The sequence below is a fragment of the Schistocerca cancellata genome, chromosome 11, assembly GCF_023864275.1.
Source record: "Schistocerca cancellata isolate TAMUIC-IGC-003103 chromosome 11, iqSchCanc2.1, whole genome shotgun sequence".
NCBI lineage: Eukaryota > Metazoa > Arthropoda > Insecta > Orthoptera > Acrididae > Schistocerca > Schistocerca cancellata.
This window is the reverse complement of record NC_064636.1, coordinates 162,728,724-162,742,388: the sequence shown is the minus strand read 5'-3', so window position 1 is coordinate 162,742,388 and position 13,665 is coordinate 162,728,724. Positions and strand designations below refer to the sequence as shown.

Genomic DNA, 13,665 nt, shown 5'->3' with positions numbered 1-13,665 from the left:
CCGTAACTTCGTAACTAAACGTTTGCGGGCCGATGTTTATATGCACTTTTTCTTTAGTTTTACTTGTAGGATAACGTATTAAAATATTCGAGTATGTTCAGGAACCACCATGTATACTGGCTTATCAGCTCGACTGTTTAAGGCAAATACTGTCGAAACAATTTAAGAGATCGTTATAATGTTTGCACCCTATTAATTGCGAGAAACTGCTGTATGAGCGACGTATAGTCCGTTCTAATACTCATATTAATTGCAGGAGACAGGGATCAACTTGGCTTTTTCAAATGAAACCATAGTATATGTCTATACGTGGTGATCTGGTATGGAGAGGGAGAGAAGGACGGGGCTGTGTCTCGCCTACAGCAGTGGCGTTAGCCGGCTAGACGAGCCTCGGGCGGCTGAGGACACGCCAGCGTGTGCTTCCGAGTCTGGTGCTGGCGGGAACTGTGCTCTAAGAAAATGTGTCATCCGATGTCAAAACCATCGTGACTGTTATGTTATTTGACATATGTGTATGAACAACTTGCTTGTGGAAAGAGCAGGCCCGAGTTTTACACCATTTCAGCCAGTCAGCAGCAGTGTGAGCCCGCTTCAGTTCCAGTAAAAATGGTGTCGGGACAACAGAAAACGCTTTGTGTTCAAATTTTTGCGCACTGCGGGTCAGTAATAACCGTTCAGCGCGATTTTCGTGTGGAACATCCTGTAGCACAGATCGTCAGACAATGGGATGAACAATTCCAAGAAACAGGCTGTGTGTGTAAAGGCAAGTCGCCGGGCCGTCCCCGAGTGTCTGACGAACACGTGGAGCGCGTCCGCCACAGCTCCACGAGGAGTCCGCGGCGATCCGTTGGTCGCACAGCACGGCAGCTCAACGTGTCCCCGATGTCCGTCCTGGCGTTTGTTGCGTAGACGTTTACATACGAAACCGTACACAATTCTGCTACGGCAAGCTTTTCGTGAAGGTAACAAACGACAACGTGTGGAGTTCTGTAATTTCGTTCCTGGAAAGATGGAGGATGGCAGTTCTCTTCCACACTTAGAGCTCAGTGACGAGGCAAAATTCCACTTACATTCACAATTTGGATGTGATCTATGACTGGCAACGGCAAGGAAAGCGTTTATGAAGAAGGGAAATTTGTTAACATCGAGTATAGATTTAAGTGTCAGGAAGTCATTTCTGAAAGTATTTGTATGGAGTGTAGCCATGTATGGAAGTGAAACATGGACGATAAATAGTTTGGACAAGAAGAGAATAGAAGCTTTCGAAATGTGGTGCTATAGAAGAATGCTGAAGATCAGATGCGTAGATCACATAACTAATGTGGAAATATTGAATAGGATTGGGGAGAAGAGGAGTTTGTGGCACAACTTGACCAGAAGAAGGGATCGGTTGGTAGGACATGTTCTGAGGCATCAAGGGATCACCAATTTAGTATTGGAGGGCAGCGTGGAGGGTAAAAATCGTAGGGGGAGACCAAGAGATGAATACACTAAGCAGATTCAGAAGGATGTAGGTTGCAGTAGGTACTGGGAGATGAAGAAGCTTGCACAGGATAGAGTAGCATGGAGAGCTGCATCAAACCAGTCTCAAGACTGAAGACCACAACCACAACAACTATGAGGACGTGCGTGCGAGTGCGCGGAATAATTACAATAATGGACCACACGCTTCGCAACAGCACGCAGCAGACTGTGTCAACGGAACGTAGTACCGGCATAACAGGGGACAAGCAAACGCTCAGCGTTACAGCAGTCATAGTAATCTCAACCGCCGCAATGGAAAACTACACAGCAAATATCGAAACCACAATAGTTACAACCTGATTTATCAAAACACACAGCGACAATACGGTAACTCACCAATAAATGACAACTGTAATTACAAGCATCCGAACTACTGGAAATGTAATGGAAAGCGTCACAAGGGAAAGAGATGGAACAGTAATATCGGGCCACAACAGTATAGTCAGCCAAGTCACTCCACTCTCTCACATCAAAAGAATTCTTTGCTGCCTCAAAATGCGACACTTTCTCACCAACTCAACCAACAGTTCAGGAACAATAATCAGGACAATCCGTCGCATGCTTTCTTAACACCGCCAGTCACAACAGCCGAGGAAACCCGACAATTTTTTACATGCAGGCGAACCAAGCATCAAACGCAATGTCAAATGACACGCAATTAAGTGATGCACATTTCGTATGCTATACGAACGCAAGTTTTGAGCCTACTACTCAAGTAAAATTAACTGACATTTCAACTACACCCAAGTCGGAAAACTAGTAGCAGCTTCTTTATGCCTCCACAGGGAAGCCGCGGAACAAAATTACAACACCCTGAAGTAACATTACACGACAAGTTAAGACGAGCTCTCATATCTTTAATCACTCACGCCAACCTAAGAAAAAAGGCGCATGACAAACACATTACCAAAGTCTTATCGTATCATGTAAATGAACGAGTGCTTTTAAAGACCGACTTCAAACCATTTTTAACTTATCATAAGAATTGCAAGTGGCAGTACCTGTATGAAGGACCATTTATTATACTAAGAAAGCCGCACATTGGTTGCTATCTATTAGCTGACATTGTGTCTTGACGAATAAAAGGATTGTTTCATCACGCAGACTTTATATATATATACGTATATAAAAGTGTACATAAGAATATCGCACAGGACTAACACCCTGTCCACCTGCGTCCACAAGAGAAGTTATAAAATAGATTTATTGTAGGAGAGCAAGATTTGCCTTAGATGTAAGTTTTAAGTTAATTGAGCCATGAGCAGCCACAGCCAAAAAGCTGAAAAACGAATAATATAGGAGGGACGTGCTAAGTGCTACCTGACGCCACTAGTTTTAAGTATAACAAAGCTCTCTCCTCTTGAGTGAAATAAATTAAAATGATCATTCGGACCAGAATGATATCTGGTAAATAAAAGTTGATTAAGGTCGCCTGCTCTTAGAAGAGAAATGTTTTGTTATGTATAGGGAGTGTTTGATAACAATTTTTATGAGACCACCTGTGAAAAGCAGTTGATACAGACCGCAGCTTAGCATATATGTGTCAAATAAATCAATAACGATCCTGGTAGCAGGAAAGAAGTGTGCAACTCAATTACTCTTATTACAGTACCGAGAAAACCGTATGCGCTCATAGGAATTTTACGGCAGAGTGCAGCTGAAATACCTGCAAAGATCAATTATAAGTAAAATAATTTAGTACCATAAGTATTTTTTTTAAATTTTTTTTGGGAACTCAATTTTACGATACCCAGAACAGAAGATAGCTAACAGACACTGTTCACTGCTAATGCATGGTATAAGTAATTTTAGATATGTATAGAGAAATGCTTGGAGAGCTGGATCGGACGATACTGAGACTACTGTATCGATTTAATTACGCTAACTGCTTATCATGGAAAACTAGCGTGATGAGGCAGAATTTATGTTACGCTCATCATTTCATACGTCATTAAAAGTATGTCTTAAGATCTCTTCACCCCATAAAAGTCTATTGTGTTTTCCTCTAATCAGTATCCTTATCTTCCTACCTTATCTAGTAGAGAAGTGAATTTTACGGACTGACAGCAAGCTTGATACGTACAGACTGTACGTACGGATGGTCGTGACACTTTAGTTGTTGACAGAATATGAATATTCTCCGCGGACCGCGAATTCAGTTGAGGTTTCTTATGTGCAACAGCACGACAGAGAACACTGAGCTTCCCAGTTTCCCTAATGGAAACTTGAACATGAGCTGTTCATCCCATAAGCGAAGCCATAGTGACTATGTCTTCAAACAAACGACGTAATTAACACAGAAAAAAATAAGAGCTGAACTTGAGAAAAGAGTAATTATTGTAAAAAGAGAAGAGTAACAAGTTTTCGAACAAGGTGTATGCCCTAAACATGAAGTACTTCGGAAGCACAAACTATGAATAAGAGACACTTTTTGTCGTCAGGCCTTGTAGTCATAGAGATTATTTTTCCTTTGTAAATAGTATTTAGACATAATATGTGTACCGAATGTTAATTCGATAGTAGGTGACTATGGATTGGGGGTAAGAAATGAAAGAGGAAGCCACCTCGTAGAATTTTGCACAGAGCACAACTTAATCATAGCTAACAATTGGTTCAAGAACCATAAAAGAAGGTTGTATGCATTGAAGAAGCCTGGAGATACTGATCGGTTTCAGATGGATTATATAATGGTAAGACAGAGATTTAGGAAGCAGGTTTCAAATTGTAAGACATTTACAGGGGCAGATGTGGACTCTGACCACAATCTATTAGTCATGAACTGTAGATTAAAACTGAAGAAACTGCAAAAATGTGGGATTTTAAGGAGATGGGACCTGGATAAACTGAAAGAACCAGAGGTTGTACAGAGTTTCAGGGAGAGCATAAGGGAACAATTGACAGGAATGGGGGAAATAAATACAGCAGAAGTAGAATGGGTAGCTTTGAGGGATGAAGTAGTGAAGGTAGCAGAGGATCAAGTAGGCAAAAAGACGAGGGCTAGTAAAAATCCTTGGGTAACAGAAAGGAGAAAATATAAAAATGCAATAAATGAAGCAGGCAAAAAGGAATACAAACCTCTCAAAAATGAGATTGACAGGAAGTGCAAAATGGCTAAGCAGACGTGGCTAGAGGACGAATGTAAGGATGTGGAGGCTGATCTGTCGGACGGGGGGGGGGGGGGGGGGGGTAAGATAGATACTGCCTACAGGAAAATTAAAGAGACCTTTGTAGGAAAGAGAACCACTTGTATGAACATCAAGAGCTCAGATGGAAACCCCGTTCTAAGGATAGAAGGGAAAGCAGAAAGGTGGAAGGAGTATATAGAGGGTCTATACAAGGGCAATGTACTTGAGGACAATATTATGGATATGGATGTAGATGAAGATGAAATAGGAGATATGATTCTGCGTGAAGAGTTTGCCAGAGCACCGAAAGACCTGAGTCGAAACAAGGCCCCAGGAGTAGACGACATTCCCTTAGAACTACTGACAGCCTTGGGAGAGCCAGTCCTGACAAAACTCTACCATCTGGTGAACAAGATATATGAGACAGATGACATACCCTCAGACTTCAAGAAGAATGTAATAACTCCAATCCCAGAGAAAGCAGTTGTTGACAGATGTGAAAATTACCGAACTATCAGATTAATAAGTCACTGCTGCAAAATACTAACGCGAGTTCTTTACAGACGAATGGAAAAACTGGTAGAAGCCGACCTAGGGGAAGATCAGTTTGTATTCCGTAAAAACATTGGAACACGTGAGGCAATACTGACCCTACGATTTATCTTATAAGCTAGATTAAGGAAAGGCAAACCTACGTTTCTAGCATTTGTAGACTTAGAGAAAGCTTTTGACAATGTTGACTGGAATACTCTCTTTCAGACACTAAAGGTGGCAGGAGTAAAATACAGGGAGTGAAACGCTATTTACAATTTGTACAGAAAGCAGATGGCAGTCATACGAGTCGAGGGGCATGAAAGGGAAGCAGCGGTTGGGAAGGGAGTGAGACGGGGTTGTAGCCTCTCCCCGATGTTATTCAATCTGTATATTGAGCAAGCGGTAAAGGAAACAAAAGATAAATTTGGAGTAGGAATTAAAAACCATGGAGAAGAAATAAAAACTTTGAGGTTCGCCGATTACATTGTAATTCTGTCAGAGACAGCAAAGGACTTGGAAGAGCAGTTGAACGCAATGAACAGTGTCTTGAAGGTAAGATATAAGATAAACATCAACAAAAGCAAAACGAGGATAATGGAATGTGGTCGATTTAAGTCGGGGGATGCTGAGGCAATTATAGTAGGAAATGAGACACTTAAAGTAGTAAAGGAGTTTTGCTATTTCGGGAGCAAAATAAATGATGATGGTCGAAGTAGAGAGGATATAAAATGTAGACTGGCAATGGCAAGGAAAGCGTTTCTGAAGAAGAGAAATTTGTTAACATCGAGTATAGATTTAAGTGTCAGGAACTCATTTCTGAAAGTATTTGTATGGAGTGTATGTAAGTGAAACATGGACGATAAATATTTTGGACAGGAAGAGAATAGAAGCTTTTGAAACATGTTGCTGCAGAAGAATGCTGAAGATTAGATAGATAGATCACATAACTAATGAGGAGGTATTGAATAGGATTGGGGAGAAGAGAAGTTTGTGGCACAACTTGACTAGAAGAAGGGATCGGTTGGTAGGACATGTTCTGAGGTAGCAAGGGATCGCCAATTTAGTATTGGAGGGCAGCGTGGGGGGTAAAAATCGTAGAGGGAGACCAAGAGATGAATACATCAAGCAGACTGAGAAGGATGTAGGTTGCCGTAGGTACTGGGAGATGAAGAAGCTTGCACAGGACAGAGTAGCATGGAGAACTGCATCAAACCAGTCTCAGGACTGAAGACCACAACAACAACTACAACTCCACTTTGTAGTAATAATGCAGTGCTGCCATTTATACCTGAAGTTCTACCAATCCTAGTGCAAGTCATACCTACCCAAAGTGCAGTAAGACTTTTTTTTTTTTTTGCATGTCATGAAAGCCGTAAATCAGTAAAGTGCTAAGAGTTTAGCGCAAGAAATCTACGTCCAAACCACAACAAAAATATTCCTGTAAATGGTTCAAATGGCTCTGAGCACTACAGGACTTAACTTCTGACGTCATCAGTCCCCTAGAACTGAGAACTACTTAAACCTAACTAACCTAAAGACATCACACACATCCATGCCCGAGGCAGGATTCGAACCTGCGACTGTAGGGGTCGCGCGGTTCCAGACTGTAGCGCCTAGAACCGCTCCGCCAACTCGGCTGGCCATGTAAATGTCACTGTATAACAAGAATGTCAGTTCTTTGTAATGTATTTTTCCAAGAGTGCACACTGCTCCCAGACTTCCTGTGAAGTCAAATTATTTATTTCTTTGTTATTTTTTAATATTTATTATGCCATGTATAACGTATCTATGTATGTGTATCTTTAGCCTAATTTCATTGTCTCTTACCGAGAAATGCACATCTGTTATCCTTGTATAATACATTAGAACGAGTCCGGGTCAATAGTCATGTAATTACTCCAAGAACAATTTACCATCAATTTCAGTCGTACGAATATATTTACCTGTTATTCTTTATGTCTACCACTTTGGCTAATGTCATATATGAAATCTATTGTAAAGAATTCTAGCAAATAATACTAATTTGATTGATGAAACCAATAATATTACAACTACGCGTGAGTCGCGATGATCCTGACTGAGTCATCGCGCCGGCCCGGGGTAGCCGAGCGGTTCTAGGCGCTACAGTGTGGAACCGCGCGACCGCTACGGTCGCAGGTTCGAATCCTGCCTCGGGCATGGATGTGTGTGATGTCCTTAGGTTAGTTAGGTTTGAGTAGTTCTAAGTTCTAGGGGACTAGTGACGTCAGAAGTTAAATCCCATAATGCTCAGAGCCATTTGAGCCACTTTTTTTTTTTTTTTTTTTGGGTCATCGCTCCTCATTCGGAAAGCAATGTAATATTAATGGATTTCAGATACTTTGCAAATGAAGTATTTGTCATAAAGATGCTGAGCATCACAGCGCGAGAGTAAAGAGACGAAATATTTTTGTATCGTGCGCCTATTCCAAGACGCGCTTCCAGCGTTTAAATACTCTAAATAGACACTATGACCCGCTGGGCGCAGATATTTAAAATTATTGCCGCAGCGCTTGATACAAGAAGCAGCGAAACAGAAGACAGAACAATCTATCATTTGTTAAGAAATATGCCAGAGACTTCATTACTCTGGTACTGCTGGTCGCTGACAGGTTAAGACGTACCACATAGCATTGCTACCGGTTGTATTTTTATCTTATGTAAAAATTATGTGAAACAACGAAGAAACGTCTCGGTAGCTCGGGTGAAGAAGGAACGGACTGACAAAGCAGCAATTGTTGGACTGCACCATGTACAAAATAAATATCAGCTGTATCCCATGTACTTATTCTGAACTTGTCAGTGTCTAGAAGTTTAAAGCCAATTTGTTCAAGAAATTTTACGATGGAGTAATTTTCTTCTTATTTTTTTCTTTCACTAACCAAAAATGATGTTCAAATTGTATATTTGCTTTGTACAGGTTCGCTCTTTATCGCAGTGTCTCGATTGTATTTGGGAGACCACTAATGTGTTCAACTTCCGATCCGTTAATCTTTCTCTTACGAAATTCGACTAACTTGCTTTCATTTCTGTTTTTATATTCACATAGGTCCCTTAGGTATTTTCATCGAAGGTTCTGATAGCGTGAAGGCAATCCAGGTCAAAAGGTCAATTAAGAAAACCACTTGGCGTAATCAATCAGTACGTCTCCTGAACACAATCGAGAACCGACGCATCGGTGATCAATTAATAATCCTTCTCTCTTTTTAAATCTTACTGCAAAACGGCCACACAGGATAGCTGTAAGTACGCAATCTAGTGTTAGGTTTTATTTTGCCAGTAAATATTACCAATTAACAGTGAAAGCATCACTATTATTATTTACTACTATATCTTATACAGAATAAGCAAGTCACTAACGCCAGAACAGGAAGTGAGAAATGGCTAAGCAGTGATGGCTACAGGACAAATGTGAGGATTTAGAGATATACTTTACTTGGGGTAAGATAGATACCGCTTACAGGAAAATTAAAGAGACCTTTCGAGAAAAGGTGAATCTGAATGAATATCAGGGGCTCAAATCGAAATCAATTCTAAGCAAAGAAGGTAAGGTCGAGAGGTGGCGAGACTATGTGGAGGGTCTACACAAGGGCGATGTACTTGAGGGCATTATTACGGAAATGGAAGAGGACGTAAATGAATATGATACTGCATGAAGAACTTGACAGAGCACTGAAAAACCTACGTTGAATCAAGGCCCCTGGAGTAGACAACATGCCATTAGAACTGCTGACAGCCTTGGGGGAGCCCGCCCTGACAAGACTCTACCATCTGGTGAGCAAGATGTATGAGACACGTGAAGAACCCTCAGACTTCAACAGGAATGTAATAAATCCATTCCAATCCCAAAGAAAGCAGGTGTTGACACGTGTAAAAATAACGGAACTATCAGTTTAATATTTCACGGCTGCAAAATACTGACACGAACTCTTTACAGACGAATGGAAAAACTGGTTAAGCCGCACTCGGGGAAAATCAGTTAGGATTCCGTAGAAATGTTGGAACACATGAGGCAATTCTGACCCAACGATTTATCTTACACTAAGGAACGGTAAACCTACGTTCCTAGCATTTGTAGACTTAGAGAAAGCTTTTGACAATGTTGAATGGAAGTCTCTTTCAAATTCTGATGGTAGCAGTTGTCAAATACTGGGAGCGAAAGGCTATTTACAATTTTTGCAGAAACCAGTTAGCAGTTATAAGAGTTGAGGGGCATGAAAGGCAAGGAGTGGTTGGGAAAGAAGTGAGACAGGGTTGCAACCTATCCTCAATGTTCCATTGAGCAAGCAGTAAAGAAAACAAAAGATAAATTTGGAGTAGCAATTAAAAACCATGGAGAAGAAATAAAAACTTTGACGTTTGCTGATAACACTGTAATTCTTTCTGAGTCAGCAGAGGACCTGCAAGAGCAGTTGGACTGAATGGACAGTGACCTCAAAGGATGATATAGGATGAACATCAAGAAAAGCAAAACGAGGATAATGGAATGTAGTTGACTTAAATGACGTGATGCTGAGGGAATTATAGTAGGAAATGAGACACTTAAAGTAGTAAAGCAGTTTTGCTATTTGGGGAGCAAAATAACTGATGATGGTCGAAGTAGAGAGGATATAAAATGTAGACAGGTAATGGCAAGGAAACCCTTTGTGAATAAGAGAAATCTGTTAACATCAAGTATAAATTTAAGTGTCAGGAAGACTTTTCTGAAAGTATTTGTATGAAGTGTAGCCATGTAAGGAAGCGAAACATGGACGATAAATAGTTTACACAAACAGAGAATAGAAGCTTTCGAAATGCGGTCCTACAGAAGAATGCTGAAGATTAGATGGGTACATCAGGTAACTAATGAGGAAGTACTGAATACAACTGGGGAGAAGAGGAATTTGTGGCATAACTAGACTAGCGGAAGGGATCGATGGTAGGACATCTTCAGAGGCATCAAGGGATCATGAATTTAGTATTGGAGGGCGGCGTGGAGGGTAAAAATCTTAGAGGGAGGTCAAGAGATGAATACACTAAGCAGATTCGGAGGATGTTAGATGCAGTAGATACTTGGAGATGAAGAACCTTGCACGGGATAGAGTAGCATGGAGAGCTGCAACAGACCAATCTTTGTACTGATGACCACAACAACAACACGTTTCAGTTACGACGAAGTTGTTTTAAAAGGACCAAGGTAGACCATTACCTTGGGGAGGATGTTTGGTCACCTAAGTTCCTGAATCCGAGAGAGCGTAAAAATTTGTTCCACACAGTGCTGGCGCGTGTGACAACAGGTATAATTGTTGGTCCACTATGTTAATCTCTACATTAGCACACTGTTTCCTTGTGCTCTGGGTGCAAGATTAATTACTGTAGAGACTAGGCGCCTTTTAGCGTGCCCGTTTGATGTGTTAAATAATGGATTGAGCCAATAGGTCGCCGGTTTGAACTGAGTGGCTTATCATGATTTTCGGTATTGATTTGTAACTTCAGACTGTCTCTCGGAGCGAGGACTGTAAATTTTAAATCATGTCAGATTCCTTGAACAATTGTGTTGGAAAACCTAATGAGTATAAGCAGCTCTTATTTCAGATTTTGCTTGTACAGAGCGTCTCCATATTGTTCATGAAGATATTTTGGTTTTGTTGTCTATGCAACTAATAAACCTTTCGCCATTGGTTAGTGTACTAAGAATTTATATGACTACAAGACTGATACACATTCAATTTCACTTATTGATTCTTTCATTTTTTGACCTGTTATTTCATTCTGTTTGAATTTAACTGAATGCGTCACTCGGTGTTAAGTTCGAAGCAAACGCTGTTGTTGACCTGTGAAGTGTGAGTAGTGTTGCTAGACGGCCTTAGAGTAAAAATACAGTTAAATTTTGTTAACGTTTTATAGGCTGTGGCTCATATAACATGCAAAATTCATTAATCACGGACCTCTGTAATTTTTCAAGTTATCGAGTTTGTCTGATGAATTCGTATTGTGTAATAGACTGTTTCATTTGGGCACCAGCATCTTACCCCTGCAACCTAGCTCCCTGCCACTTGAAGTATTGTACGCAAGAGATAAACTGAATGACGTAGCACTGTCTTAAACAGACTGGACTTGTATTCGGGATGGTGGATGCTCTACTCTTCATCTACTCATCTAATTTTAGATTTTCGTGGTATCCCTAAATCATATCCAGTTAATGCTAGGTTTATTCATACTATAAGGTCACAGATAACTATTTGTCGCACTCTTGCCATTCTAGACCTATAAGCTTGCAAATGTCTCTTTATGTGACTTACAGTAATTTATCGTTCCTAAATTGTAATATCAAGACGTGTCCAGTATGCCTGTAAAAAGTGATCTACTAATTAAAGACTAATACTATTACTAATACTACTACTACTACTACTACTAACGTCATTACTACAACAACAACACACAAGTGCTAAGTATTCCTACATACCTGTTCAACGCATGCATGGCAGGATGATCAGGAATTTTCTGGGCATAGTGCAACACACTCATGTGGGCATATTACCGCATTCGTTCCTCAGTTTATCAACATTCAGAGGTACAGTTTTCAGTCCTTCCTTGCCTTCTATCGATAATGGTCGATCTATCGTAGTCGCTAAGTAGCATACCATGCAGCTATAACTGTTGTTACCAAGATCGTACCCAGTACCACAGCTAAGGGCCAATTTCTACTAATTTTGTGGGTGGGGAATGTGTGGAGAAAACAAAAACCTGGTTAACATGTGTGATCATGTCAATTTCTGCCATAGCAAGGCTGGTTACTTATGCAAAGTGGTAACAAACCCAAGAAAGCAGCAATAGGTTTATTTGTGGAACGTCCTTGCAGATTAAAACTGTGTGCTGCACCGAGACTCGAACTCGGACCTTTGACTTTCAAGTGCTCTACCGACTGAGCTACCTAAACACGACTCACGACCCCTCCTTATAGCTTCACTTCCGTCAGTACCTCCTCTCCTACCTTCGTACTTGCCCGCGAAAGGCAAGGGTACCGAGTCGAGTCTCGGTTAAGCAGACAGTTTTAATCTGCCAGGAAGTTTCATATCAGCGCACACTCCGCTGTAGAGTGAGAGTTTCATTCCGGAACTCTCGCCTGCTTCAGTTGCATTTGGATGCGACAAGTTTACATAAAAGCAACTTTCGTTCAATTACCACTGCTAGTAGCACCAATACATAAATTGTGCTGTAAGAAGCAATAATAAGTAACTTTCAAAGCTAACGTTAGCCTATACGGGAGTTCTTAATAAGAACTGTCGCGCTACAGGTCGCGGAGAGTAATTTAGAAAAGAGAGAAACATCTCGGTCTCACTTTAGTTTTCCCCCGTTTTCATAGCTGCTGCTTTTAAGTGTGGACACCACTGAGAACAGGAGATTGAGGGAAGTTAGACGCACAGTGCACACCTACCGTACGTTGATGGAGGGAGCACGTGGAGACTCACCAGACACGCCGGGCGCCGCGGCAGCCAGTGCAGTGGTGGTCGGCAGCGAGACTTGCCTCCTGTGCTGGACTCGGCTGCCGCCCCCCACCCACTATGTCAGCAGTTTTCCTCGACACCCCCTCCCTCCCCCCACTCCTTCCCCCTCCCCACTCCGCACCGACAACGATAACCCTTGCATAGGTCTGACGTTCGAAGTGTTTCTGCCATCTGATCTTAGCCGAAGCACTAAGAAATCTTGCTCTTACGCAAACCCAGTAAGTGAATTCAAGTCGCGTATCGTGTCACCCTGTGGCCACATTGGCACCGTAATGGAAGATGATGCACTCGGTCTTTCTAAAATGTTTCACCGGAAATACCGTCGCTCCTTCCAATCACTGCATGAACACTGACATTGCAGAGACTGAGATAAGCGACCGCGGAACAGGGAACCTGGAATCGCTCACTAGTAGAAAGCCCCGAGCGCCACATCAGATGCTGCTCATTCCCAGGCTCAGTCCGCTCCACTCTCACTGCGACGCACTTTGCCAGCAGGAGGTGTTCATTTCCGTTGCCTTTTTTCTCTCCTTCTCCGAGATACGCAAGCCGGACAGAAAACTGTTCCCTCTCAGGAGGCGCGTCGCACTGGCCAACACTACGACCATAAATATTATATGAAACAATTCGTGAGATGATATCATATTTTAAGGGTATTTTTCTTTGCATGATTAGAGAAAAATAGTGAAAATCGAAGTAAATTGTTCCAACGCCTGCAGACATTTTAATTTTCATTATTTTCACCTGTGTTGAGGTTCACATTCTTAGAAAATAAGTTATTAATGTAAAATCAAAACCTTTTGGATTTCATATGAAAATCGGAATGGCTATGCTACACACAATTCACTACTCACAACCTTCAGTGGACATCACAGCACAACTCTGTTCTTTTTGGCTGAAATCATTCGAAAAATTCACAGAAACTATTCGAAACGTGAATGAAAATTGTCAAAATTTGATTAAATTGTAATTAATTCCTT

The 13,665-nt window shown here is 41.3% G+C and overlaps 1 protein-coding gene across 3 annotated transcripts in view; it reads right to left on the bottom strand.

The window, feature by feature from the left end:
* LOC126108582 (ankyrin-3-like) overlaps nt 1-12,714 on the bottom strand; it is a 90,476-nt gene extending 77,762 nt beyond the window's left edge. Inside the window, exon 1 of one of the 3 annotated variants that reach the window (XM_049913877.1) lies at nt 12,619-12,714. The gene's annotated coding sequence lies outside the window, so the exon portion shown is untranslated. Of the gene's footprint in view, nt 1-527; nt 561-12,618 lie in introns of those variants that run through there. The other 2 variants (XM_049913879.1, XM_049913878.1) reach the window with 2 other exon arrangements.
* Nucleotides 12,715-13,665: the final 951 nt, after the last annotated feature.